This window comes from Mustela erminea, chromosome 6 (assembly GCF_009829155.1).
Source record: "Mustela erminea isolate mMusErm1 chromosome 6, mMusErm1.Pri, whole genome shotgun sequence".
NCBI classification, from domain to species: domain Eukaryota; kingdom Metazoa; phylum Chordata; class Mammalia; order Carnivora; family Mustelidae; genus Mustela; species Mustela erminea.
In genome coordinates this window covers 126,636,364-126,660,113 of record NC_045619.1, presented here as the reverse complement: position 1 = coordinate 126,660,113, position 23,750 = coordinate 126,636,364, and the positions used below count along the sequence as shown (strand labels likewise).

Below are 23,750 nucleotides of genomic sequence, written 5' to 3'. Positions count from 1 at the left end.
TCTGTGCTTTTGCCTTCATGTGGCCTTCTCTCTGTGTTTCTGTCCAAATTTCCTCCTTTTTTATTAGGATACTAGTTATTGGACTTTAATCTAGTATGGACTTATTTTATCTTGACTATCTCTGCAAAGACCCTATTCCCAAAGAAAATGGCATGATAAGTATCAGAGGTTAGGATTCTACATATCTTTTTGGGAGACGTAATTCAACGCCCAAAGAACTACGTTATCCTTATATGCTTATGTGTAAATTTTCCTTAGTAGACTGTTAGCTTCTTGAGAGCAGGAACTTTACCTTTAAACTCTTAGTGTCTAGTATAGCATCTGAATTATAGTTGGTGAATTTATACAGATATATCTCAGTAAATTATTGTATAAAAGGCATATATAATGTATAGAGGGCAATTTAACCAAATAAGAACAATGCTTGCATTGCTAAAGACCAATTTGGGAGAAAAAATGTAAGAGAAATAATAGAATATTAAATATATATTTTAATTTTTTACTGAGACTCCAAGTCTTTATATAGTATTCCACTTACTATATAACTTTTGATTGTAGGTAAGCAGAAAAACCCAACTCACACTGTCTTACAATAAAATGAGAACATTGGCTCATGCCTCTAAAAAGTCCAGAGGTAGAGTCTTTTTCATGTGATTCATTGGCTCAATGATACTAGCCAAGAGAAAATGTAGATTTCTTTCTTCAACCATGACAGAATACTGACACTGAACTAATCATAAACAACTAGAAAATTGGACAAAATGTCTGAAACAACAGTTTTTAGACACTGTCAAACAGTCAGGACTGCGATACTTGAAAGAAATGAAACAAATAAGGTGAAACTGATGATCACTACTGGCTTCTGCCTAAAGGCATTTTCCAGACTGTAGCACAATAAGGGGGAGCTAGGCAGACCACTGTGTTGTCCCTGAACTGAAGAGAGTGGGATTGGAGTTTGGGGGCACTTAGGTGAATGGAATTTGCAGGGCAGAATGCTGGGGGAAATGGAAACTGTGCAGAACAAGAGTTCAAGAAATGTGCAAATCTTCATAAGACTGCTTAGTTTTTGGCAGGATACTACATGGCACATGTGCAATGCAGAACTCCATGAGGTCTTGCAAAAGAGCTGTAAGCTGAAAAATTCCCAGAGCTCACATGGGGCTGGGAGATGTTTGATTTTCCAACTAGTGAAAAAGGAGAAACCATACTGATAACATAGAGCATCCAGTGGAGACCCCAGAAGTTTAACAACTTAGCGCTAGAGTAGTCCAAAGCTGAGGCTACTATACGCCCACCTTAACAAAGTTTATAAAGAAGCACCAAAAGAATCAAACTGATCCACAAATAACTTGCCTTCCAGTCATAACAAACTTCAGCACTCTTTGAAAGAAGTTTTCATAGGGATGCCTGCGTAGTTCAGTGGAGTAGGATGCCAACTTTTTGTTTTGGCTCAGGTCATGATCTCAAGGTCATGAGATGGAGTCCTGAGATGGCTCCATGCTCATCAAGGAGTTTGCCTCTTTCCCATTCCCTCTCCTTCTGCCCCTCTCCCCACTCATGCTTGCACTCTCTCTCAAATAAAGAAATAAACCTTTAAAAATAAAAGAATAAAAGAAGACACCCAACAATGTAATATTCACAATGTCCAGCATCCAATAAAAATTACTAGATAGGCAAAAAAAGCAGAATACTATAACTAATATAAGGAGAAGAAATCTGTTAATAAAATTAGATCACTGGCACCTGGCTGGGTTAGATGGTAGAGCACATAACTCTTGATCTTGGGGTCGTGAGTTCAAACCCTACAGTGGGCATGGAGTCTACTTAAAATAAAACTAATAAAAAATAAAATAGACTCAGAATGATAGTGATAATAAAGTTAGCTGAAAGGACTATGAACTCATTATTAAAAATTTACTAAGGAATTAAAGGAATACATGAACATAATGAGAGAAATTAAATCATATAAAAGTAACTTTTAGTGTTATAAAATTCAAAACCTGAAATGAAAATTTACCAGATAGATTTAACAGCTGGCTGGACTCTGCAGAAGAAAAGAACAGTGAACTTGAAAACATAGCAAACAGAATCTAATATGAAACATGGAGAGAAAATGGCTAGATAAATAATGAAAGAGTCTTAATTATCTGTGAGACATGATTACATATGTGTAATTGGAATCCTAAAAGAATAGGGAGCAGAAACATATTTGAAGAAATAATGGCAACCATTTTTCAAATTTGGTAAGTATAAATTCTCAGATCCAATATATTTTCCTTCTTTCTGAGTATGATGACTTCGTAATGTGCCAACTTGGCTAGGCTGAGCTACGTTTCCCAGAGTTCCCTTTCTTTTATGTTTCCAGTTAGACTTCTCTCACACGTTGTTACTGATCTCCTAATGTGTCCCACGGGCAGGAAGGAATTGCAGCTAGACTTGAAATTGTTTTACCTTCCTCTGGATCATCCTTCCACTTCTCTGGCACCCAAGCCAGGCTTGCATGTTTAGTTCCATGACACAAGGCCTGGCTTCTGAAAGATACCTTTGTCACCAATGTCAGAATTAACAAGAATGGGCACAGATTTCAGTCTCTCCTCAAGGGGTTCCAGTTGGTGTTTGTGGGCTCCATCCTGCTCATGATCTTTCCATGCTGAATGCTAGCCCTGTGGATTTCAAGCTTCAGTATCAAATGCAGAGACAACAGTTTCACAATCTGCTTAACCAGCATAATTAATATAATATGATTAATTATTAATTAATTATTAAATCAATATAATATAAATGTTAATTTTATATAGTAAATGTTAATTATGTATGATTAATCATTATTAATTACAATCATATATATTATATATGATACTAATTATATGATATACAATTACATGATATACAATTATATATGTATAATGATATACAATTATATACTTATCCATATAGAATATAGGGATATTTATAATAAATATATTTATTTACATATATTATATAGGGATAAATATATTTATTCCTATATAATCCCTATAACTAATCCCTATAGGTAATACCTCTATATTATATACACATTCCTATATATATTCCTATGTACAAAGAGATTTGTTCAGGAAATTGGCTTACTCACTTACTGGTATATTTCTATCCACTTATACAATATATATGTAGTACTTACACAGTATATATAAACATATACATATGTATATAGTTTATGGATAGTGTGAGATACACACACACACACCCCTACCCTCCCTGTTTCCCCACTTCCCTAACTGATACACGGCAATATATCTATTAATTTTTAAAAATTCTCTTCCAGCAATTACTCTTAAATTTCCAGCCATGACTTTTAAAATTTGAACTTCTCTGCTTTCCATATTTTACAAGCATCTCATAGTTTTTGTTCTGCAACTTCCCCTCACCACCACCACCAAACAATCAGGGATTTATCAGTTTTTTTTTTTTTTTTAATTTTTCTCTTATTTCTAGGATTTGGAAGGTATAGAATAAGGCTTTGGTCTGAGCCCAATCTGCTATCATGAACCAGAATCCTTTAGTAGGCTGGGGTTTCTTTTGTTTCTTATGTAATCTCTGCATCCAACATGGGGCTCGAACTCACGACTCAAAGATCAAGAGTCACGTGATCTGCTGACTGAAGCACCCGGGCCCAGTTAGTTGGGAGTTTCTTGTTTTTTTTTTTTTTTTAAATAAAGTATCTGGAATCATTTTTTGATAGGTTTAAAAAAATGTCATCATTATAGCTAAGCCTTCTTAGTTTGGACAGTATGAATTTGTGAAAGGTTTAAATATAGAAATTTTAAAGGAACAAAGTGTGAAGCCATAACTTGCTGCAGCTGAAAATCACTGAGAGGTAGGTTGATATATTGTTAGAAGTAAAGAACATGTTCTCAAAAAGACATATGATAGAATTTCTACCTATTTAGGGGGAAAAGGAACAAATAGTCTGCTTAAATGGCAAACAGCTTCTTTCTGAGAAGAAAATTAATGATCAACTTTACCTTAATTTTTTTATGTCACACTAACATAAGTTTGATTTCAGAAAAAAAAGAAAACTCTCAAAAAATTATTGTCTATCAAACTTTGAACTCTCAAATTTGTAAAATGTTAACTACATTAACAAAGCATTGTCACATAACAGAGTTCTTAAATGAATCTCAATTAGCATATCAATTCTTATGTAAATGATGCTTCTGGGAGCTAGAGAAATGAATTCTAGCAGGATTTAATTCTTAAATAAATTAAGTTGAATAATCTTTTTCCTCTGTTAATTGTCACTCAATTTTCAAATTATTTATTTATGTTCTTTTACACTCTGACTAGCAATCAAGGGGATAAGGTATATAAAGCATTTTGTAAACTACAAATCACCAGGAAAAGGTAAGGTAGCATATTGTAACCCTTAGTTTAAGTAAGCCCTAATCTACTATAGTGGTCACTGAAAATGTCATCTCTCACTTGTATATCTCGTAATATTAATATTACATCAGTAAGCCTTTCACATTGTTAGGAGGAAATTGTACATGAAGTTTAAGTAACCAAAGATGAAAGTAACCAAATTAAAGTGTGCTAATGGTATTTGAAGGCTAAAACCTCCCTAAGCCCCAATTTGCTCTTTTCTGGTCTTTGGCCTTATTATATAGTTAGGAAAGGAACACAGACTCTCCTGGGCATCATCTTACCAGTTCCAAGATCTGTATGGTGATGAATTAACTTGACTCAAGAGAGGTTTGGCCTTTGTCCCTCCTCCTGGGAGTTAATCTTTGTACCCTTGGAATTTCCCGAAGAATTCTAATAAAAATGTGTTATATTCACAGTGGGCCCTCAGACTACACCTAATAGTTTCTGCTAATTAGATGATTCATTGTGGGCATCTGACTGGTTATGCAAAGAGATAAGTCAGTAGAGGGGCCCTGCCTACACCAATAGTTTTAAAGTGAGCACAGACCATACCGTAAAGACTTTGAGCCACATTATGACCAATCTTACCTCCCAGGAGGGGAGAGGGCTGGAGACGGAGCTTAACCATAATATGGGCCATGTTCAATAGTCATGCTTAATGAAACCTCAGTAAAATCTCAACACCAAAGCTCAGGTGAGCCTGTTACCTGACCACACTCCATGTGTGTACAGCCACCAGGAGAGTAACACTTCCTTGAGGACATGCAAGCTTCAAGCTTGGAGTCTTCTCAGTCCCAGATTCTGCCCAATACATATCTTCTTTTGGCTGGTTCAGATTTTTATCTTTTGCTACAAAAAAAAAACTGTACTCATATACATAGTACTTTCTTGAGTTCTGTGAGTCATCCTTTCAAACCATCAGGCTTGAGGGAGTCTGTGAATTTGTGCCCAGTTAATCTGATGTGAAGGTAGCTCCGGGAACCGTCAAACTTCTGGGTTTTGTCAGAAGTCTTGAGCAGACTTGACAGTTTGGAGGATGGTGCCCTTCACCCAAAGCTGAAGTAGAGATATAAGATATGCAGGGGCTGGATTTAGTGGCTGATTGGAATTTGGAGTTCTGAGGTGGGAGGTTGGCATGGAGGACTTGAGCCAGTTAGATACCTATATCCCAGTTCTTTATCTCCCTAGTGCCTCTGTAACACAATTTGCTTCCAGTTCTAGTGGGACCAATGACTGACTTTTCTTTCATTCATCCATTCAGCAAATGTCTCTTGGGTGTCTATTGTATACCCAGCATTGTACTAACATTGGACACTTCTTGTTCTCGTGACCCCCACAGACCAGTGAAGAAGAGACATACAGAATAATTACACTGCAAATAGTGAGAACACGGAACAGCAGGCCCTGAGTTAGTCTTAGGAGTCAGGGAAATCTTCCTAGAAGTAGATGAGCATTCTAAGCAGAGTGATTAGCATATGCAAAGGCCAAGGCAGGATGAAGAAGATCCCGCTGGAAACTGAAAGGGGCCACCCTGGCTAGGCAGCAGAAAGTTGAGGTGAGGGAAGATTGTGCTCATGCAGAGTCTGGTGCATGATGTTAAAGATTTCAGAGTTAATTCTTAGAGACGGAGGAAACAAGACTTTGAAGGGTTTAAAGCAGTGACGATTATTTTTGTGCATTTAATAGTTACTTGACATGCATGGAGAGACCCTACACACAATCCAGGGATATGACTGGTATTAGATAACTGTTTCGAGGTGGTGATAGGGCAGCTAGGAGTGGTGGAGATAAGTGGATAGATTTAAGATGATGCAGAAGCCGGATTCAATAGGATTGGGTGCTTGACTGGAAGTTGGACTACTGATGTAGGAGGTCATGGATGACTCCCAAGTGTCAGACTTGGACAACCAGGGACATGGTGGTGCCATTCACTGAGGCATTATACTGGAAGAGGACAGGTTTGTCAGGGAACAATCCTAAGATCAATTGAACTTGCTGAATTTTTTTTAAAGATTTTATTTATTCAGTTGACAGAGAGTGAGAGAGAGAACAAGCAGGGGAAGCAGCAGAGAGAGGGGGACAAGCAGGCTCCCCATGGAGCAGGAAGCCTAATGTTCAATCCCAGAACCCTGAGATCATGACCTGAGCCGAAAGCAGAAGCTTACTTGCCTGAGCCACCCAGGCGCCCTGAACTTGCAGAACTTGATGTACCTAGACACCATGTGTTTGGAGATGTCTATTATGAAGTTCCATTTATGCGTCTGAAGCTCAGAGGGAAGGTCTGTGCTGTATATGTAGATCTAGAAGCTGTTGGTATAGAGAAGGCATCTGAATTTATGACAGTGATAAACTTACCTGAAGGTGCACAAAGAGAAGCTCTAGTACAATGTTAGCTCTATGCTCTGTTCAAACACATCAACCCTTGAGACCTTTATCAGGGAGTAAAGAGTAGGGTAGAGCAGAAGATAGGAGGAAGAGCCAGAGAAAGTAGATACAGAAGGTCACCATCTTTCCCTCCTTTTCCTCCTTCCTCCTCAAGGAGGAAGTTACAGAAAGTTGCAATGGAAATGGGTAGGTTTTAGGCATTGTCTGGGGGCTGTCTGGAGATCAAACTCTTACTGCTGTAGGCAACTGCATTCCCGGAGCTAGACTGCTGCTCCTTTTGTTAAAAAACATGCAGTAACTACATAGCTAGCACCGACTTTTCTGTGAGGCAATAAAAGTGATAATGAACTAGATGGGGGGAAATCCTTTCACAATTTTTATTATATCAAATCATGTCTTATACTTTGAATATCTTACAATTTTATAGTAGGTCTCATTAAAGCTGAAATTTAAAAAAAATAAGAACTTCAGATAGCTTTTTTTTTTTTTTTACTTTGTAGTTTTCTTTTTCAGGGAACAGGAAGATCTGTTTTCCATGTAAATATTCAGATTTTACTTTTTTTTATTCTTGAAGGCTCTTTTTTTTATGATTTTATTTTTGATTAAAAAAAAAAAGATTTTATTTTTAAGTAATCTGTATACCCAACATGGAGCTTGAACTCACAACCTCAAGATCAATCAAAAGTCTCACACTCCACTGACTGAGGAGGCCAAGCACCCCTTGTTCTTGAATGTTCTAAGGCTATTATTCAGAGTTTCCCAGAGATTCTCAGTCAGAAGTCTTGTGGGGAATGAGACCTTTCACAGGTCATGTACTATTGCCAGCCCATTTCTCAGCCCAGAGACTCCACAATAATATGCCTTTTCAACCCATTCAGATACACCAGGGTTAAATCATATTCTATGACACAGAAAAAGTGAAATAACATGAAATTCTCAGCTGCATTCCTTCAACATCAATATTATAAAATGATTTCAGTCTCTTCAGAAGAGGGCCTGACAAAGTAGTCACTAAGCCATGGAAAGACTGGGTTTTAGCCAATATCATTTTCTGTCTTTAACCATTTAAATAGCTATATGGCCATTCAGCTCTCATTATGACCTTCATTTGTCAGGTGCTTGAAAATAGCCCAGACACTTTTTCCTCCAAAGAAAGGCACCCTCCTGGGAAGGATGAGCCAGAAAGAGAGAGAAGGGGAGAGAAAGAGCCATCAAGCTCACAGCAGGAGCTAGACGTCCTATTTCCTGGGAGAGCCATTTTGATTTGTGCGTTGATGAGACTGCTTTCTGCCTAGGAATGCTCTTTAAGGTACGCATCCCAAGCATAATGTGTGATTTCGTCTCTAGCTTGGCCGTGTTTGTTTCCTTGCATTCCCATTTACCCCCACGCTGGCCCTTTCTGTGCGCCTCCCCCATCCCAACCAGGCTCCAGAAAGATTTTACAACTATAAAGCTCAGAGATAGCCTTCCAAACATTTTTTTTTTTTTCAGAAAAATATACATAAAGTGCTTGGCTACTTGCTCTGCTTCTCAAGCTCCTAGTTACACAAAATATTTCTAGAGTATATGTTGGACGCCCAGTTCTTCTTATGCCAGGAGAAAACTTTGGCTGATGAAAAATGTTTATCATCTTTACAACATTTCATGGAAGTTGATATAACTGAGTACTATACTCTCTCTCACATCCTACTCTTATATTTAATGACCATGTGAGGAAAGAAAGCAGATTAAGAAGCCATTTGAATCTAAATCACTCTATATTTGAAACTAAGTGAGAGCCAGGACAAATACAAATACGCACAATAGTCGAGATGTTCTTTGTGGCCAAGCCTCCTTTCCTGGCGTGATTCCTTGAGAGTTTCTTCATATTTGTGAGGGTCCATAATCCAGGTTCATGGTCATTGATGAAAATGCCCTGAGCACAAAAGGGCTGGTTTTCACCACATCAACAATATCTTCTTGGTTATTTACACCGATCCATTTCAGGGAAAGAGAAGAGAGTAAGGTCTTGATATTTGTGATATTAAAAGAAAATCCAAAGGATCATGAGGGAACTTCTGTGGTTCTGTTAATATTTCATCTCATGGATTCTAGTTAAACAGCTATGTTTTTTAATGACAAGTCACCCAATTATACTTACCATCTGTGCATTTTTCTGTATGTTTAATACTTCAAAAGAAGTTCATATTTTTAAAAAATCCATTAACATAATTCATCTTCCAAAGCCTGATGAGCAGATGACATCCAATCCATGGCAAATTTGACCTAGAGCTGTGTGGTCGAATATGATATCCACTAAACACATGTAGTTATTGAGAATTTGAAATGTGGCTAGGCCAAACTGAGATGTGTTGTAAGAATAATATACACACTAAATTTTAAAGACATGGTATGAAAAACAGGTAAAGTATGTTATTAATCATCTTATATCAATTATATGTTTAAACAGTATATTTTAGATATATAGGACTAAATAAAATATATTGTTAAAATTAATCTCACTTGCTTCTTTTTGCTTGTTATATGGCTACTAAGATATTAGATATTACATCTGTGGCTCACATTATGTTCTCTTGGACAGCATGGCCCTAGTGTCACCAACTCTGCCACTACGCTGAGTGTGAGGTCAGTTAGTGTAAATTCTGGCTTTACACACTCATACCTAATGCATATGCACCAGTTCCCAATGAAACAGCACAGAATATTTTTTTATCTTCCAGGGAAAAAGAACAATGATTTACCTTGATTTGTAAATTTGGGTTAAACATACACACATTATACTTAACTTATTTTAATTAACACTCAACCAAATTGTGAATTAATAACAGTGAATGGTGTAAAATATTTGAAAGTTAAAAACAATAAAAGTAGGGACACCTGGCTGGCTCAGAGTAAAACGTGTGACTCTTGATCACTCTTGATCTTGTGAGTTCGAGCCTCATGGTGGGTGTACAGATTATTAAAAAGAAAAAAAAGCAAAAGTAACACTTCTAAATGGACAGACCTGGTAAGTCAGAATTCAGACAATCATTAGTCCAGGCCACTCTAGATAGGGAAATAGTACATTCTTTCTCAGGTTAAAAGTTTTTCCCTTTGTCTAATATTTCTACTTTCTGCTGGATACTTTTTCACAATTGATATTCAAGCTGTAGAAAACATTCCTCCATCAGCGGAATCTGGCACAATAAGAGGCTCTTTAGATAGCAGGGTTGGCATTTTTCAAATTCACTCTGGATTTGTTAAGTGGTTTGCAGCTGAGAAGCTAGACGAGCTGACTTTTCACTGTATGAATTCTAAAAATGCTCAGAGGCAAGCATCTTAAGAACTGCAATATTCTGTGGGCTATGTAATCAGTACATTATCAAAATATATGCATTTTTGATTATTACAGTAATCTAAAAATTGCTAATTATATAAGAGCTTGCTAACTAAAACATAATTATGGTTAACACATTATTTGATGTGTATTCCTGTTATTGGCAAACTCTGAAACCAGTTACATATTTTTCCTTGAAAATTTGAAATCCGTTCCAAAAGTGTTAGGCTCAGTCAAAGCTAGAAGCATTGCAGTAGGCTTAGGAAAATTACAATCTTCTACCATGACAGTTGCTGGGGAAACATCTACCAATGGAAGTTTGAGAAAATTGTATACCATAGGCAAGGGGGACAGAGGACTCATTGTGATTGCTTTCTTCTGTTTGCCAAGGTTCTAATTCCCACTCTTAAACTGATTATTCCCTTGCACAGAGCTCACAGCTAGAACATTCGATGTTTTTGTACATAACGCTAACCACTTTTATATTTGGTAGCTGTTGGAAAAATCAAAGCCTCAGCATCTATAGGACAAACATTCTTTAAAAGCAGCAAACTATCAAATAAATTTCTTTCGGTCTTGCACTTGACTCAAAGATTGCTCTACTTGTGCTACTTACTGTAAGCCAGGTATTCAGAACAAAAAAGAATGTGGGAAATGAGAGGGAGGGAGAGGGAAAGCAAGGCTATTGAGGGGAAGGAGGAGGAAAGAGAATGGGATGGTGCACCTTCTGGAAGTCAAAATCGCTGATTTGAGCTTATCTTATACTTGATGTAAATGGTATAAGTGTAAACCCATTCAAACCCTAGAAAGGCAAGTAGGCTGACAAAATAGCTATAGTTAACTAAGTAATGCTAAGTAGTTTGTCTTTAGAGCCTATTAGGTTTGAAATTTAAAATATATTGTCCTTACAGCAAGCCAGAAGCCATTTCTTCCAGGCATGTGTTGGCTAACTCCCCAGCCTACATTCCTTTTTACCACCATTTCAACAAGACCCCATCTGCCCCAATATCAAGGTATCCTATTTGCCAGGCCAGAGTACTCTGTTAACGAGTAGGAAGAATAGCCAATCGGTGTAGTGAGACATAAGAAGCGATGTTTGGGGGCTCTCTGGGAGAGAATTATCAGAGTTTCCTGTAAGGTGCTTGCTCTTCTCCCTACACAATCATGAAACCAACAGCCCCAGTTGTGGCTGGTGCCGTCCGGAAACTGGAATGGTTAACCACTTTGAAAATGGAGCTGATTCCGTGACACACAGAGAGGAAACACAACTGGATCCCTGGTGGTATCTTTGCTTATTAAATCAACTTTATTAAGATATCAATAGCATAAGATAAAATACACCCACTTCAAATATATATATATAAAGTTGGTAGTTTCTGGGTGCCTGGGTGGCTCAATCCGTTAAGTGTCCCACTCTTGATTTGGGGTCAGGTGTTGATCTCAGGGTTGTAAGATGGAGCCCACCTCTGGCTCCACCCTGGGTGTGGAGCCTGCTTAAGCTGCTCTCTCTCCCTCTACCTCTCCTTGCGCACCAACCCCCCCCGCCCCCACTATTCACACTTTCTCTCTCTTAAAAGAAAAAAAATTGCTATTCTTTTTAACTTTTTATTTTGAAATCATTTTGGACTTACAGAAAAGTTGCAGAGGGAATATGCAGAGCTCCAAAACACCTCCCCAGCTCCCCAGTATTATCGCTGCTCAAGGATTTAGAACATCCATCTTGAACTTGTCTCTGTCCACTTTCATGTAATAGTATACCACTTCACACAGAGCATGGTTTGCTCACCCCCTCCTGTCCCAGCGCTGCTATCCTCACACACTTTGCTTCTACATGTGGTAAAAGCCACAAATACATTCTCATTCATTTTGATTGGCATACTCAATTATTTGAAAAATAATAAAAAATGAGGAAAAAAGTCATTAATATTTACTAACATATTTACTGTGTCTGCTATTTTTCATTCCTTTATAGATCTGAGTTTTTATCAGGGATCTTGTTTCATCGGCCCAAAGAACAAATTTTCTTAAACATCGTTTTGTTAAATTTGTAAATTTTGTAAAATTTGTAAACAAATCTTGTTTTAGCATTTTTTTTTTACTTGCCCAAAAATGTCTGTGTTTTTGTCTGTCTTTTTGAAGGATATTTCTTCTAGATATAGAATTCTAGGTTGACTTTTTTCCCTTTTCATCATTTTCAGAACAGAAATATTCTGTCTTCCAGCTTGCATTGTCTCTGATGAGAAGTCGCTGATTATACTTATTTTCCTCCCATGTGTAATTCTTCCCATCCCTTCTCCTCGTACTGTTTTTAATATTCTATGTTTATCATGGTTTCTCAATAGTGTGGTTATGGATTTTGTTCAGCTGATTTGGAAAACTGGGGGCTATTACTTCTTCAAACATCTTTTTATTTGAATGACTTGTTTTCTCCTTTCTCCTCGCCTTCTGTACTCCAATTACATGGATCTGGACTGCTTGATATTTATTGTCTTCCTGGGTGCTAAGTCTCTGTTCATTTTTTTCACGTTTTTCTTCTTTCTTTATATACATACAGATAGATAGATCTATATATATACTTGAGAGAGACTGTGTATGAGAGAGCACGAGAAGAGAGGAGGGGCTGAGAGAGAGGGAGAAGCAGGCTCTCCACCAAGCAAGGAGCCTGATGTGGGGCTCGGTCCCAGGACCCCGGGATCATCACCTGAGCCAAAGGCAGATGCTTACTAACTGAACCACCCAGGCCCCCCACTTTTCTTCTTTTTGCTTCAGTCTGGCCACCCAACATTCTTCTGCAATGTTTTTAAGTTCACTGCTATGTTCTGTATGTCTAATCTGTTGCCAATCCCATCCAATGAAATGTTTACTTCAGACATTGTGTTTTTCAACTTCAGAAATTTCCATTTTGTTCTTTTTAAATTTCTTTTAGCCTCCTCATTATGTTCTTGCTTTCCCTTAGATACTTGAACATACAATAGTTGTCTTAGGGGATTTTTCTGTTGATTCCATCATTGCTGTCGTTTTTTGATCTTTTACTTTTCTTCCTGCTTTTCTATATTGACACTAATTTTTTTTTTATTGGATGCTGAACATTGTGAATATTATACTGTTGAGTATCTGAATTTTTCCCTTCCTGTAAAAGACGTTACACTTTGTTGAAATTTGTTTTGGCTGGCAGTTAAGTCACTTGCAAGACAATCTGACCCTTTTGAAGTCTGTTTATAAGATTTTTTTTTAATTTTATTTATTTATTTGACAGAGAGTGAGAGAGAACACAAGCAGGCAGAGCAGCAGGCAGAGGGAGAGGGAGAAGCAGGCACCCTGCCAAGCAAGGAGCCCGACATGGGGTTTGATCCCAGGACCCTGGGATCATGACCCGAGCCGAAGGCAGTTGCCTAACCAACTGAGCCACCCAGGCACCCCTATAAGGTTTTTTTTAGAGTATGTCTAGGGTAGTTTTTAAACAAAATCTAATTTAATCCCACTACTAAAATGAGACATTTCTATCAATTGCCTAAGTGTTCAACTAGATCTCTGAGTTCTGACTGGTCAGAACCTGATTATCTTCTAGCCTTGCAGGATTCTGGGGAGGGCTCAGGTTATATTGTTGGTCTTTGCCAGGTTGTAGTATTTCACTAGACATGTGTATAGCTCAGTATGCAACCGCAGACTTAAGACCATCCTATGCAGGCTTACCCATTTCTGGAACTCTGTCTCTGCTGGTTTTCTGCTTGCTGTTAACACCCACACCCCCACACAGCATGGTCTGAGAGCCTGCTAGCTCCAAAACAAGCCATCTTGGCTATGTTGGGGAATCTGCCACTGAATTCAGAACCATACTACCCCTACGGCCATTCCGCCAAATAGATGCCTCATTCCTGCCTCTCGCCTCGATTATGTCAGCTCCAATTAAGTCTCATGTTGTTGGAATCTAAATCATTTCAGGGACTCCAGATGGAAGAGAGTCTGGTTTTTAGATTTCCATTCTCTGAGCTCAGAGAGGCACACTGGAAGGAGATTGGTATGGATCTTTTTAGCAAGGCAATTCATATTGACCACAAAAAAAAAATATATTTCAAACCGTGAAAAAAACCAGAGTGAAATTCATTTAATATCCATGAGCAAATCAACCCACTTACCAAATACTAAAGTTTGCCATACCTGTTTCATCTTATTTTTAAAGACATAAAATTTAATAGATATGTTTTAAATCTTATTTTGACCCTTGTAGTCTTCATTCCTTTCCCCAGTGGTAATCACTATTTTGAATATTCATTTATTTTATTGATACGTACCAAAAAAGATATATCAAGAATATTCAACACACAAGTGTGATTAATATTTCCAATGCCCAATTTCCATAATTTCTTATTGAAAGATACTTTTAGGGGCACCTGGGTGGCTCAGTCACTTGAACATCCAACTCTTGATTTCAGCTCAGGTCATGATCTTGGGTTGGAGATCAAGCCCTGCATCAGCAGGGAGTCTGCTCCAGATTCTCTCTCTCTCTCTCCCTCTCTCTGTTTCCCTCTGCCCCCAACCCCTGCACTCACTCACTCTCTCTCTCTCAAATAAATAAATATTTAAAAAATATTTTTACATGTATGTAGCTCCTGTGATGGACACCTTCTTGTGGTCTCCTAGGTGGGTAGCCCTCGCTCTCCCCTGAGAAAAGGAAATCTGGGGGAAAGATCATTTTCTCTCTCCAGCTATGTCATTTCTCTCAGGTACATGTGCTTCACTGCCCTTGAATCACAAGGTGTTCTCTGCCTCTGTCCATCACTGACTGAAGCGAATGGGGTGGTGCCTCCAACTGTCCCAGTTATCACCTCCCCAGGTCTGCTCAGAGAATGAAGTGACTACAACCTGGAATCCGTGAAGGATGCAGCAGTTCTACATTGAAGGGGTTTGAATGTCTAAAGAGTTGGGATTTACTGGGACAGCTGTCTGGAAGGGTGCCTTCACTCTGGGTCCATAAGTTCTCGGTCAGAATACCTAAAATCAAACAACTCTTACCAACCAAAAGAAATTTTTTTTTTTTTCCTGAACCTGCCCAACCCACAAAACATTTCTATTTTCCCACTGATATCATTTTGGCTTTGTTTTTTGAAAATTATGTTTTTATGCACAGACAGCATCAACAGTTTCTCTGACTAGAGTTGCTTTACAATGGAGAAACTCAAATCCACATTACTTCTCCAATTCTGAGAGAAAGAGGAAGATAAACCAATGAAATGGGAAGGGAGAATCTCAGTGCACATTACATTTCACGAACACATCAACAACCTAGACAAGAGGATGAACTACCTCATCCTCAAGATATATCAAAATATATAAAGATATTTTTTCAGTATATGAATCACAGGACTCCCTCCCCCTTTTTTTATTCCAATAATTCTATAAAACATATTGTGCCAGATGACATCTCCCAACAGTAGATGATAGTGTATTTCTGTCAATAGAGAACAGTTATAATATGGCCATGCTCTACAAAACTGGAGATATGATTCTAATTACCCCATTTTTCTTTTACTTTCTTTTGTTTGGTGACATACTTATCTCTCCAGATCTGGTTTCTCTGTGGAAGAAACTAAAATTATGCTCTAGAGCGGGTTTCTCTGTGCTTCTTTCTACCTTATCTTTGTAAGGGACAATGGTTTGTCTATGAAAATTTGTTGTCCCATTATTAAATTTTAGAAACCAAGACCTACTATCTAATATGCATCACTTCCTTTCAGAGCTACTTTATTCTTGAGGGCAAAAAAGAAAAAAAAAGAGAGAGAGAGAAAGAGCTAGCTGACCTAGGTCCCTGGCTAGCTTACAAAACCTTAAATGATTTTTCTTTTCTTAATTTAAAAGATGGCAAAATGATTTTTCTTTTTTTAATTTAAAGGAAGGTGATTTATCTGAAAATTGTCAGCAAATAAATGAGCACAGGCCATGTACCATTAACTTCCTGAAAGTCAGGGTAATGCACTGCATAAGCACACAGACTGCAGAGCAAGAAAACACTAAGGATTGAATCCCGGCTTCTTTTTTTTTCTTTTTAAGATTTTATTTATTTATTTGACAGAGGTCTCAAGTAGGCAGAGAGAGAGGAGGAAGCAGGCTCCCTGCCAAGCAGAGAGCCCGATGCGGGGCTTGATACCAGGACCCTGGGATCATGACCTGAGCCGAAGGCAGAGGCTTTAACCCACTGAGCCACCCAGGCACCCCTGAATCCTGGCTTTTAAACTAAATAGATAAGTAATCTGGACATAGCATTTTACCTCTAGGATTTTATTTTCTTATCTGTAAAAGGAGCTAATAATGTCTTATCATAGCTTTGTGAGGATCACCTGAGATAAGTTTTGGATACATCTGGTACATGGTATTCATTCATTCATTCTATGCAACATTTCACTACCTACTTTTCTGAAAACATAAACTAGTTTGAAGGAAAATCCTACACTAATGCTCACAATGAGTAATTTTAAGCTTTTGGGGGAAATAATTGATAAAAAATTTGCAATAGAAATATCTGACAGAGGGGTGCCTGGGTGGCTCGGTGGGTTAAGCCTCTGCCTTCAGATTAGGTCAAGATCTCAGGGTCCGGGGATCCAGCCCTGCACTGGGCTCTCTGCTCAGCAGGGAGCCTGCTTCCCAACCCCCCGCCTGCCTCTCTGCCTACTTGTGATCTCTCTCTGTCAAATAAATAAATAAAATCTTTAAAAAAAGATTAAAAAAAAAAAAGAAAAAGAAGTATCTGACAGAGAAATTTAAACTACTTTTACCACTACTGTTGAAATAGATATATATTATAGTTGACCAGACAGATGCTTACAAAATATTCAAAACCTGTGAATAAATCTGTGAAGTGCTATTTTATTTATAAATTTAAAAAAAAAATTATGTATTTACTTGAGAGAGAAAGCAAGCATGGAGCCAGACATGAGGCTTGATCTCATGACCCTGAGATCTCAACCTCAGCTGAGACCAACAGTTGGTCACACAACTGACGATGCCACCCAGACGCCCCATAAAGTATTATTTTAAATAAGTTTCATTACAAATTCCTATCCCCCTTCACATGAGAAATGAACATGAAAAGAAAAAAAAATCTTTTTATTCATAAGCATTTGCCCAGGGACCCTCAATATTTAAAGCAGCCATAGATGTCAGTGGAAGTTTTGTGGAACATTTTTCCCCATTGACTTCAATTACAATTTCAAGGGGAAAATTTAGTAATTTAGTATCATCCCTTAAATTCTATTTCAGGGGGCACCTGGGTGGCTCAGTGGGTTGAGCCCCTGCCTTCAGCTCAGGTCGTGATCCCAGGGTCCTGGGATCGAGCCCCGCGTCGGGCTCTCTGCTTGGCAGGGAGCCTGCTTCCCCCTCTCTCTGCCTGCTTCTTTGCCTGCTTGTGATCTCTCTCTCCCTCTGTCAAATAAATAAATAAATAAATTCTATTTCAGATACATTCTATTTCAAGGTCATTGTCTCCTTGTGTTTAAGACTAAGTCCAAAAACCATCAATAGTGGAGCTGTTAAATAAATTATGGTAGAGCCACACAACCAAAGCCTTAAGTTGAAAAAGACCTCTCTGTGGTAATATGGGAAAGATCCCCCCCTTGTTTTAGTTAAAAAGCTGAGTGTTAGAAAGTGTGTAGTATGTAACTTTTTATGTAAGAAGTGGGGGTGGGCAGGCAGAAAAGGTATATAAATCTGTATTTGCTGTATGTGCATCAAGTAAATTCTAGAAGGACACATCTTTATCTATTACGGAGGAGAAAAGGGTGGCTAGGCATGAAAATAGCAGTGGCATTTTTAATGTACATATTTTGATATCTTGATTTTTAAAAACGTGACAGAATATAAGAATAGAGTTTTAAAAAATCAGGAAAATGACATTACAAATTCTGTTTGGTGGAAATGCAGGTTATGGAGTAATATATAGTGCATGATGCCATTTTTGAAACATTGCATGTACATATGTTCACATGCATGGAGATATATAGTGGGGTGTGGAGCAGAACTGGAAGGCCTGGTAAGATTTCAGGTCACGTTCGCCTTCTTTTTTACTTTTTTTCTGAACAGACTGAATATCTATGTTTTAAGAACAATTAAACTATGAATAGAACCTGACCAAAGGAGGAAAAAGAGGGTGGAAGAGGAGATGAGGAAGAAAGTGTGACTATAAAAATACATCAGCTCTTCATCTGAACTCCTTCAAATCTTGGCTTACTTCCACCTCCTCTTGTCTCTCCAGTCTATTAGAAGTGCAAACTGTACCACTCCCCCCACCTATCTGACCCACCTTTATTCAATTTTTCTATTCTACTTCTCTTCTAGCATTTATCCCCTTCCAACACACAGTATTTTTAACCTCCTTGTTTAAGTACATAGGGGGGGAAAAAAAAGCCTGGCATTTAGTAGGTGCTCAATAAAAACTTGTTGAATGAATGAGCTAATTATTGTCTTTAGGAAGGTCAGTGGTCTACAGAGCTGAACGACAAAACTGCTCACCTTCAGCGACATCCCTGTCACAGAAGACAGAGTATTTTTCTCACTTTAAATTTGCAAGTTCTGTACACAAACACATGACTTGTCAAGTTGTTTTGGAATGATTCAACAATAGGAAAGGTTGTAAATATATTGTTTGTTATCAGATGCCACTAGGGAAGTGGTGGTTAAGCTTTCAAACAAGAAAACTGAATCTTCTGTTTCCTTCTTTTTTGTTCCATTTCCTTTGCCTTCATCGTCTTTCTTTGCTCTTCTTTATCAACATCTGTGCAAGTTATGATTTACATGGATTTATTCTTGTGATTGGGGCCTCAGCAAAGTGAAGCCAGGGTGAGGGAGAAGGGTATGAAATCTGGATGAGCTTGGCCCTAGGTACTAACCCTTTAAGCAGTCTTTTGTCCAAAAGGATGCAGCAAAATCCATCTTGATTCAAGTGGTGTGATTTCCAAAAAGATCCAAGAACAAGACTTCAAAGCTATAGAAGCAGGAGTCCAAGAAAGAGAGTCATTCTTGAGAGGGGAGGCTAGGAAATGTCCTTAATCACCATTTTCCAAGATATGGCCAGCAGATTATAATTTTCCATACTTATTTATAGATTTTATACAAGCAGGAAGGATTCTGTATTCAAATCATCTTGGGAAACACTGCGCTAGATAGTGTTTCCTTCATGCAAGACTGTCCTGAGTCTTTGGGATTCTAATGTATAATATGAATCTCTTAGGGGGAATTTTCAACTATAGCATTTCTACATCTTTTGTTTGGAGCCCATTTCTCTATAAATCATCTTGTAGACAATTCTTCCATCAGGAACCTTTGAGGAAAAGGCAGAGGGGACTGGCTAGAAATGGGCAGGGCCCCATGTTTTCTGCCAAGCAGTTTGGGAATCAAGTCAGAGCTTGCTCCAAATGCCAAGGGACCAAGGCGTGCAATCTTCCACGGAATGTGTGTATGGCGGAGTGGAGGAGCCCAGGCTTGGGGAGATGTGGCGACCAAACCACAATTTGGTGGTTTGGGCAAGTCCTTTAATCCTCTGCAATCTTGTGTTTCTTCACCAATGAAATGGAGATTTATGCTCCCAACCCCGCCCCCATCAAGTAGTGATGAGGAATTAAATAGGATATTCTATGTAAAGCATTCTGCATACTGCCTAGCAGAGTGACTTTTCAATTAATGAGAGTAGCTATATTCAGTAGTTGGGAAAGTTTTATATTTTGTTTGGTAGTGTTGAGTTTCTGTAGGCTGGTTCAATTCTTCATGGCATAGGGATATTTTGCAATGCCCTGGATGCCTTGGCTTCCAAACTCTCTCTGATACCTCAGTTTCCAAACTTCTCTCTAGACCTGCAGTTTCTGCAATTGCAGAAATTATTCCAGATCCCACCAGACAAATGGACTCAGGTTATGGCTTTCCATGTCCCTGCCCCCGGCTCTGGTTGGAAAAGCTCAGGACCAGGTCTGAGTGAGTTTGTATGTTGAAAGAGTCAGTACCTCCTACTAAGACTGTAGCTCATATCTGTATCTCTCCTTCTTTATTCTACATTCCACCTGACATACCAAGAAACAGCAACCAGTGGCTGATCGACCATTAATGTAACAAACCATATCAGAATAGATAATTGAGCAGATGATTGTTTTTTACATGTGGCCTATTTTTCTTACCAAAACGTTTGCATTAACTAAAACCATTTATACATTCCATAAAGAAAATGCCAAGCCGTGAACACAAACAGTCCCAGGATGAACTTTCAGGTACAATACATTCTTTGGGCCACAGTGCAGGGGACGGCCTGACAGACAAAGGGGTACTTGATCACAGGAATTAACAACACCTATTTACTATAGGTCAATTTTTGCAAACAGTAGCCTTCTTAGCCTGGTCTAGATAATCCTGCATGGCAATGACGGTATGACAAAGTATCTGATTTATATGTTTAATTCAATCTAATTTTTTTCAGACTGTCTTGTTCATTTTTGAATGCGTGCTTTATCCAGAAATACTAGGTTGCATATGGTTTTTTTTTCTTCTCATAATCAGAGCATTTGGAGCCGGCTAAGAGGATCTCAGCATATGGCCTTCACTGATTTGCTACTGCTGCTGAACACTTCCAAGTATCTTGTCCAAACTTGAGAGGGGCAGGAAAACACCTGACTTCCTCTTATAGTTGCTTAGGACAACTGATCTGAGGGCTTTTTAGAGAAAAATCCACAAAGGTTTCTCCTTTTCTCCAAATAATCTTGATTTCTAGGTGCCAAATGTATTTTTTCCCATTCTTTCACTGTTTAAATCAGTTAAAGATTCTATTTAGAAACAAGCAAGAGTTTGATCAAAATTCAGTGACTTTGCCAGGAAGAAAAAAACAAAAAAACAACAAAAAAAACCCACCTTGGGATTGAACTCTCTTAAGTCGTATGCGCCCTTTCCTGGTTCGCTCACTCCACAAATATTTATTGAGCACTGACTGTTGGAAGACATTACGTAAGATTCTGTGAGTGAAACAGAGATGGATTAAGTCACCAGCCCTTTCCTCAGCAGGCCTATAGTTTCTTAGGGGAGGCAAGATTTAAGCACAAGTGTTTGCAACAACACTTAGAAAGAGTCAGAAGGAGGAGAAGAAAAGGAGATGAAGTGCCATCCACCGTTACTCAGCCAAGGAAGAGATTAGCTCTTCCTGAGGAAGGATTTGTGCATGCTGAGGTGTATCCTTTCCAGAGCTCTCTCTTGATATTCACTCTTCTTTCAATCGATGTCTGATGATGCCCTTAAAGTGTGCGAAACACCAGGGAGTTAGTTCTCGTAACACTGATAAAGGCCTGCAGGAAGATGATGGAGGCACGTGGAGAACGCCCCCTGCACAGAAGAGAAGCCCCAGGAGTCGCAGATAGCCACTCCGGCTGCAAATGTTTGCAAACAGATGCCCTCCGACACAGCCCTGGCATGAAGGGAACTCGGAGAACATGAGTCACTTCCTCACTGGAGGACTGGGAAGGCCAGCATCGGTCTGCTGGCGAACAGCAAAATTTAAAATAACCTGACTAAATGAGAGAAGTGGTCAGAATGCCTTTTTTAAGTTCCCTGGAGATAAATACAGGGCAGTGCCTTCAAGAGAGGGAAATGAAGTGTACAAATAGAAAGTGAGACGTGACTGGCTCCAGGCGAGGGCAACTAAACAAGAGCCAGCCATGAAAATAGATAAGCAATCAGTCATCACACCAGCTCTTAAACCGCCGCACAGTGTGGGGATGAGCAAACAAGCGCCTGGAGGAACAGTGAGATCATCCTCCCTTTTTACTCGGTATTAGCTCAACGTTCCCCAAGGCACTGCCTCCATTCCTGAGGTCCAAAGTGAGAGGGACACCAAGAACTCGGGGAACGTTCTATCCCTAAATTCAACAGGGATTAGAAAATAAGACGTATGCAAACAAGTGAGAGACAGCGATCATTGGGTCTAAAGAAGAGAAAGCCAAGAGATGATTAGATTGGCGTCTTTAACTGGCAAGCTTGTATACGTATTTTCTTATTCAGCTGTTCTCTGTTTTCACTAGGGAGCAAACACACTTTTTAAGCTCCAGCACAAATATCTGGGGTTAAATATTAAGAGAATTGTCTCAAATGGGGTTCCGACCCTAGTTTCTGGTTGAAAGCCTCCTTTCCTAGGGGAAGGGCGTTCAGAGAGCTGCTTGGGGTACCTGCTTTTCTTGGTTTAAATTAGCTTAACCCTGGCAGAGATTAGTCGCTAATAGGTTCCGTTTCTTACAATTTTTTAAGGCTTTTGTTCTCTTTCTGGCCTGCAGTTGTAGTACTCTGTCTCCTCTGTGTTCTAATAATAATGCTCTAGTGGGAGCCCTGATCTAGTGCCCTGCCCCTCGCTGGCCGTCAGAGAAACTCTCCAGGCTCCTCAGCTCTCACTGACCTTCCTTCACTCACCTTGCCTCACCTGAGACTTCGCCTCCCCTCCAGGTCACTTCCTCGCTGGCCGTCAGAGAAACTCTCCAGGCTCCTCAGCTCTCACTGACCTTCCTTCACTCACCTTGCCTCACCCGAGACTTCGCCTCCCCTCCAGGTCACTTCCTCTGATTGCCCTCAGGTTTCTTCCCTCCGGTCCCCACTACTTTAGTATCCAGAGGAGGTAGGGGTGCCATCCTCCCTGCTCATTTCTACTCCCACCTCCACCATTGTTTCATCTTGAAGGAAAAAAAAAAAAGAAGAAGAAAGAAAGAAAAGAAAAAGAAAAAAGAAAAACAACCAATTCTACTCTTAGCCTCTGGCCTACAAGCTCTGCTACCCCCAGGAGCTTCAATGCACACGTGACAATCATTTGACAAAACGGCCCCTCATTCCTCACATGCTCATCTCCATTGGTTTGCTCTCCTCCAAGTCACCTCCTTTGGCGCACATACATCGGGTCTTGCCATCACGCGCGGCTCCTCACGCTCAGAACCGTGGACGCCACCACGCTCTCTGCACGCGCTCCTCGCTCCGGGCTCATTCAGCTCCTCCCACTGAGACCACTCCCTTCAGCCACTTCCGGACTTCGGACTTCCGGACTTCGGACTTCCGGGCTTCCGGACTTCCGGTGCGGTGCTCCAGTCTCCGACACAGGGCATTGACCTTCTCCTGTCTTCACTTCCCTCCTCGTCCGGCAGAGCCCGTGCTTCAGCACTTTTATGGCCCTATTGCCATAAGTTCCCTTGCCCCTTCATCTTTTTTGTTTCCCTTGTCTGGCAGAATCTTTCCCCTGCTGACCCCGACGGTCTCCGTCCAGCCCCGAGCGCCTAACCCTTCCGAAGAATGCCGTGCAACAGAGAAGATTTGCTTTTCTGTCAATGCAGAAAAACAAATCACAGGTGAAGCCTCTTACTGCCTTTCTCCAATTAGCTAACTCACTCTCCTCCGGCCAGGCTTCTCACCTCCTTGGCCGACGGCGGCACTCAGCACCACGTGCACACACAAGCACGCATTCGCCCCTCCCTCGATCTCAGCAGCAAATTTGCTGCAACCCGAACAAAATTGAAGCTGTAACATGAGGTCTCTTCCGTGGCCTGGATACGAAACATTCACAGCCATAATGCCACTCGGGCTTTGGCTCCCTTCCGGCTTGTCTCCTCAGGACCTTTGCACGGTCTGGTAACTCTCCTCCCACTGA

At 39.6% G+C, this 23,750-nt stretch overlaps 1 long non-coding RNA gene across 3 annotated transcripts; it reads right to left on the bottom strand.

Annotated features, from left to right (window-relative positions):
* On the bottom strand, positions 1–23,153 carry LOC116594328. 3 transcript variants are annotated; one of them, XR_004287163.1, is made up of 5 exons: positions 22,950–23,153; positions 8,933–9,063; positions 8,594–8,750; positions 5,115–5,256; positions 1–2,663 (listed from the first exon to the last, which is right to left on the bottom strand). It is a non-coding gene; the product is annotated as an uncharacterized LOC116594328 (long non-coding RNA). The 3 variants fall into 3 exon arrangements; XR_004287164.1 differs by having other exon boundaries at positions 8,594–8,747; XR_004287162.1 differs by having other exon boundaries at positions 8,594–9,063.
* Between the last annotated feature and the right edge of the window lie 597 nt (positions 23,154–23,750).